The sequence below is a fragment of the Chrysochloris asiatica genome, unplaced genomic scaffold (genome assembly GCF_000296735.1).
Source record: "Chrysochloris asiatica unplaced genomic scaffold, ChrAsi1.0 scaffold00138, whole genome shotgun sequence".
Taxonomy (NCBI): Eukaryota; Metazoa; Chordata; class Mammalia; order Afrosoricida; family Chrysochloridae; genus Chrysochloris; species Chrysochloris asiatica.
This window is the reverse complement of record NW_006408656.1, coordinates 2,176,648-2,183,587: the sequence shown is the minus strand read 5'-3', so window position 1 is coordinate 2,183,587 and position 6,940 is coordinate 2,176,648.

The following is a 6,940-nucleotide window of genomic DNA, read 5'->3' as shown; positions in this document are numbered from 1 at the left end:
CAGTTCATATCTGGGACTACACGTTCCAGGAAGCTGCGCACAAGGAGGGCGGAGAAGAGGGCGGCCGTGGCGGCCGTCTCACCACAGCATCCTGGGAGGCGTAGTTCTCTTTTCCATTACTGCAAGAGAGGGTGTGGCCATCAAAGGACTTCATATCCCATGATTCCTCAGGAGGGAGGCCGGTTGTAATAGTGGTAGTTGTGTTTGTAGCGTGCAATGTTGGGGGTGGGGAGGATTTGTGGCTCTAACGCCTTCTGTATACCGCTTTACAGTTGTCAGAACGCTTACAGGTTCGCCCTCTCATTTAATAGCCTCAACAACCTTGAGATAGGTATTATTTTTATCCACACTTTGTTGTTGTTAAATACCGTCGAGTCAGTTCTGACCCATAGCGACCCTGTATAGGGTTTCCAAGGAGCAGCTGATCAACTTAAACCGCCGACCTTGTGGTTCAAACCGACTTTACAGTCCAGCGCATTAACCCACAGCGCCACACCAGGACTCCACGCTTTACGGATTAGGAAATTAAAGTTTTAGAACGACTAAGGACTCGGTCTAAGGAGCTCTGACAGCGTAGTGGTTACGAATCGGGCTGCGAACCTCAAGGTCAGCAGTTCGAAACTACTAGCTGTTCCGCGGGGAAAAAGATGAGGCTTTCTGCTCCCGTAAAGATTTACAGCCTTGGAAACCCTGTACAGGGTCGCTATGAGTCGGAACCGACTCCGCGGCGCATAACCACAACAAGGACTCGGTCTACCCTATTGAAGCTAGGAGATGGTAGAACTCTACCAGGGTTGTCTTGACACCAAGTTCAGTGTTGTTGCCAGTACACCAAAGTGACCCACCATTTAGGATATAGGAAACTAATAATTGTGACTTTGTAAAAACTAGGTGTTCTGCACCGCTGTTCATTTTCTTCTAATTTGAGGATTGTAGTGCCAGCCACCTGTCAATACTCAACGGACCTGTACTGAATTACCCTACAGCGGCCTCTGGGTCTATAGAGTACATCGCCTGGGGTGGTGGTGGGAGGGAAGTGGAGTTGGGGAATGAAGTTGAAAAGTTGTTGTTGTTAAGTGCCTTGAAGTCGGTTTTGACTCATACCTTATAGGGTTTCCGAGGAGCGGCTGGTGCGTTTGAACTGCCGACCATGCAGTTCAAATCGACATTTCAGTTGAGCTCCACACCAGGACTCCAGAGTTGAAAGCGAGACTGGCATAATTCTAGACCTGTTACAGATCACAAACAAGCCACTTTGGAGGCCTGTTTGCCCAATTTCAATAGTGTAAGTTAGAATAACAGTACATGTTGCTCTAGTATTTTGTTGTTGTTATTAAGTGCCATTTCCAACTCATAGTGACCCTATATAGAGTTCCTGAGGAGCAGTTGGCTGGTGGGTTCAAACCGACATTTCGGTCCAGTGCTTATCCTACAGCACCGCACCAGGATTTAGGAGAGATGAAAGAGATTTCATGCTCTCCTCAACCTCCAAGCTAAGTTAAAGAATCCTGCCCTGCCCCAGCAGATAGTCTGAAGCATTCAAAATTAATCTCTTTCCCTGCTCCCCTTGTATTAGGGGATTACAGTCTAAGGATTTATTTGCTTTTCTTATGTGCCTGCTTTTAATTTTCTGCTGCATTAAGTTATGGGCCTTCTGCCTTTCCCAAGTTTTCTGAGTGGTATTTTGCTTTTATGACTGTGAATGGGGTGTCTGGTACCTGTCCTTGGGTGCCTTTCATCTGAAGATCTCTAAGCACATAATAAGTCACTGGGCTGCACAAACATTAGGTGATGTGTCTGTGTCATTAGTCAGGATTTATGAGTTTGGGAACAAGCTACTGAATGAAGAGGTGATGGCTCAAAGTCCCGGAGTGGGTGAAGAGTGGGGCCCACCCAAGTCCCAGATGTTCTTGGTATTTGACTTCTACTCAGAATAAAGTCATATAAGAAAATTCAATTTCACCTGCAGCAAAAAAAAAGTAAGAATCTCTTTATATTGAGTACTTGCTGTTGTTAAGGGCTGTTGGGTCAATTCTGACTCATAGTGACCCTATATGGGGTTCTCAAAGAGTGGTTGGTGGGTTTGAACCACCAACTTTGTGTTTAGCAACATATTAAGTCATACTAAGTGGCACTGTAAAATAAGCACTGGACTGCTAACCAAACTAACCACAAGGTCAACAATTCAAATCCACCAGCTGCTTTTGGAAACCCTACATAGAGTAGCTATGAGTCAGAACTGACTTGATGGCATACAACAACAAGAAGAGCTTTTTATAGTTTATATATATAATATGGGCGCTCTGGTAGCGTAGTGGTTACGAATCGGGCTGCGAACCTTAAGGTCAGCGGTTCGAAACTACCAGCCGCTCCGCGGGAGAAAGATGAGGCTTTCTACTCCCGTAAAGATTTACACCCTCGGAAACCCTGTACAGGGTCGCTATGGGTCGGACCCAACTCGATGGCACTTAACAACAACAACAACAACATATAATATGTATACAATATAGCATTGTATATTGTATAGTAAGCCTTATTATTATTCTCAGAGGCCCTGGTGGTACACTGGCTAAGTGCTCAGCTGCTAACTCAAAGTTCAGCAGTTCAAACTCAGCAACCACTCCACAGGAGAAAGATGTGGCTTCTGTAAAAATTATAGCCTTGGAAACCCTCTTGGGAAGTTCTATTCTGCCCTACAGTGAACAGGTTTAGTTTTTTTTTGTTTTTTAAGCTTTTATTGTGAATTGAGTGATAGTTTACATGGGAGAACATTGGTTTTACACTCATCATTTCATTGTAATGATTACAATCTGCTCTGTGTATCATCATTCAACAGTATTTGTTTCTATTCCCTCTGTTTTTGTTTTTTGTTTTTTTTTGGGGGGGAGGATGTACACAAAAACACTCAGGAATATATAATCATTTAAACAACCAAAGGGCACGATCTACAAACCTGCCTCCTGGCCTCCAGCACATAGCCTTGGTTGTTTCTAGTTTATTTTTTAAAATCTCTTTTATTTTGGTTTTGTTTTGTCTTTTAAATCCCCATTTTACATATGATAAGGAACTGTGGGATAAGCACTGGATTATAAGGTTGATTTAAACCACAAGGTCTGTAGTTCAAACTCAGCCACTCCTCGGAAACCCTACACAGGACCCCTATGAGTGGAAACCAACTGGAGGGCACTTAACAACAACAGTAAGGAACCTTGGGTTGCATGTTGGGCTGCTAACTGCAAGGTCAGCAGTTACAATCTACCATCTACTACAGAGGAAGAAGAGGAGGCTTTCTGCTCCTGTAAAGATTTATAGCCTTGGAAACCCTACATTGGATCACTATGAGTTGAGATTGACTTGATGACATTAGTTTTAGTTTTTTTACATATGATGAAATTGAGTAAGTAGTGAAAACGGGATTTAAACACGAGGAGTCCTGGTGTGGCGCTGTGAGATAAAGCACTGGACAGAATGGTCTGTTTGAATTTCAAGTCATTGGCTCAAACTTACCAGACTCCTTGGAAACCCTGTACAGGGTCGCTATGAGTTGGAATTGACTCGACAGCACTGAACAATGACAACAAGTCAGTATACTATAACTCCCGCTCCAGCAACTCCTAATGTGATACTAACTCCCATTGATCTAAGGAAGAGTGTTATTAATGAATCAGGTTACAAATGATCCCTGAGTATTTATGAGCAAGGCACTAGGTGATTTGAAACAAACGTATGTTAGGTATCAAGCTAAGTTTTCAGTAAACCTTGTTGAAAGAATGAGTATAAAATAGAGATATTTGAAGGATGGATTAGCTTTGAATAATTTGGCAGGACAGGGACTGGGAAGGATAAACTTATTCCAGGCTGAAGCAAAGATTGAAAGGTACACATATGTAATGGAGCCTCAGAGTCACATAAAACAGCAAATCAAATTCACCTTCTTCCTCCCCTCCCCCCAACTCAGATTATAAGTAATGACTCTCTGAGAATGAGGAAAAAGTGCTGTGATTGATTAGTAATGCCTGACCTATACCCCAGATGGAAGATGGCAGTTGCAATAGATTGACTTACTGTTTGAAATGATTTACATGACTTACTCTGTCCTTTCCTGCCCATTGTCATCTAACTTGTTGTATCTTCTGTAGAAGTAGTACATGTTCCATTTCACTGACTTTGGGCTTGGTCATTTTTCATGTTTTGGCCAGTAGAATGTGAGTAGCTGTGACTCAGGCCGTGTTTGAGCATGTGAGTTGCCACTCTTTTATTCATTCTCTCTGCCACTAGAATGGGCATGTTCCCTCTTCCTGAATCATAAACTGAGAACACTCAAGGAGCAGAGCTGCAGCCTACCCATTTATGACAAACATAAGCCAGAAACAAACAAGCCACTGAAATGTTGGGGTTGGTTGTTACTGCATCAAAACTAATATACCATGTATGAGTCACACCTGGATAATGGAAGATAAACATTTGAAAGATAAGTTTAGGCCAGAGTTTGGAGAACCTTGAATGCCAGAGGAAACAGACCTGCTACATGTTTATTAAAACCTATTTCTTTCTTTTTCATGGACACACAGCTGGATTGTATTTTTCAATTTCTCTTCAAGTCATGTGTTCCACTTCCAGTCCTAACCAATGAAACCTCCCTATGGTAATCTTTTATGCTCTTTCCTTTCTGGCCTGATGCTGATGATCATGAGCGCAGTGACTCGGAAAACCACATGTTAATGATGGTGGAGTCACAGGATGAAAGGGACCTGGCTCCCAGAATCATCACTTGGCAGAGAGCTACCTGCCTCATCAGGACATTTTGGTCTTCACTTGACCAACAAATAAATCTCTATTTTGTTATGCCACTAAAAACATAGTTGTTGTTGTTGTTAAGTGTCTTCGAGTCAATTCCAACCCATAGCGACCCTGCACAGTGTTTCTGAGGAGCAGCTGGTGAGCTTGAACCACCAACCTTGCATTTCAAACAATTTCACAGTCTGGTGCACCAGAACTCTATAACTGAGTAGAAGGGTGGTTTATTTCTTATACTAGCTAATGCATTCCTAAGGAGCCTTGGTAATACAGTAGGTAAGCACTTGGCTGCTAACTGAAAGATCGGTGGTTCAAACTCACCAGCTACTCTGTGAAAGAAAGATGTTGCAGCCTGCTTTTGCAAAGATTACAGTTCAGGAAACCCTATGGGACAGATCTACTTTTTTCTATAGGGTCACTATGAGTCAGAATAGACTTGATGACAATGGAGATAGGTAGTACTTTCCTCACCGGTAACCAAAAACCAAAAAACCTGAACTCATTGCCGAGTCGATTCTGACTCAGTGACCCTATAGGACAGTGTAGAACTGCTGATATGGTTCCCAAGGCAGTTCTCTACAGAAGGAGATTGCCACATCATTCTCCAACAGAGTGGCTGGTGGGTTTGAACTGCTGACCTTTCGATGAGTGGAGTGCTTTAACTGCCATACTACCAGGGTTAAATAGTTTGGATTTGATTCCCATCAGGAATGGCAAGTTAGTCATTGATTATTTTCTGAACTAGGGGAAGACAAATCGTTTTGAAGATAGGTGGAAGTTACAGTTATGGGGATCAACTGGAAGTTACAGGGATTTCAGGACTGTTGGTTCTTTCCGAATACAGGCTAACCCTTGACTGGAGGCAGGAAGAGGTTCTTTGTAGGGCCTCTTCTCGTTGTTAAGTGCCATCGAGTCAGTTCTGACTCATAGGAATGCTGTATAGTGTTTCCAAGGAGAGGCTGGTGAGTTTGAACTGCCTACCTTGCAATTCAAACTGACCTTGCAGTCCAGTGCATTTTCCTACAGCACTGCATCTAGAGGCTATTAAAGGAGCTGCTGAAAAACAAATCCTATTTTTCTGGTTTTAAGTTTTTTCTCTTTTGTCAAAGTCCTAACTCTGATATTGCTTGATCTAGCCCAGTGTCTGTCACATAGTAAATGTTGAATAGAAGCTGGTCCTAGGCTCATGGGATACTTTAAGGAGCTGCCACTAGTTGAGTGCCTATAATGTGGAAGGTGCTCTCACTCACTGAATCATCACAAGTATATAAGGTGCTATCATATTTTACATATGAAGAAACTGAGATTCTAAGAGTAACTTGCCTAAATTCAGGCTAATAGTCTTATCCGAAAACCATACCTCCTCCAATATAACTGGATATTTTTTCAGAATATAATAATAGCAAGTTTACTGAATGTATGTCTCCTGTGTGCCAGGCACTCTGCTAGGTCATCAGATACAGTAGGCTGTGTTCCTAGTCTTTCTCCCCTGTGTAGTCTTTGGGAAGTAGGAAGAACATTAACAAAATTTGAGGGTGGACTCTTCTTTAAAGATTCTTGTCCATTTTCTTTTGGCCTCTTAGTATCTTGACTTATTTGCCTTAGACTAGGAAGAAGGGTAGTTTAAAATACTCAGTAATACTCTTTTGCTCTGTAGCTCTTCCTTTACTCCCTAAACCCACAGACCAACTTGAATTTCAAAGTACTCAGATCATCTTAGTTTTCTATTATTGGGGAGCAGGATAGGGTTCTGAGTATTACTTCATCCATTCATTCACATTTGTTCATTCATATTTATTTATTGAACAAGTTTGAAATAAGCATTATGTGTCAACTGCTAGAATAAAAGTTCCATTTGTATAGCTTTCTCGTCTCAATGGCCTTTTACATACTTTGATGCATTTTGAGCCTCACAACTAATATATGAAGTAGATTGTGTATTATTATTATTATTTATTTTATTTTATTTTTTTTACCAATGAAGAAATATAGGCTCCGAAATAAATCTCTTGACTTAATCGCACAGCTAGTATGAGTTTTATATTTATTATTTCTGAATCGAAAGTGCTCTCTGTGCTCTCCATCCTCTTCAGTTTGTGTTCTGCAATGCCATAAGCCTGGTGTCATGCCATTTTGACTCCAT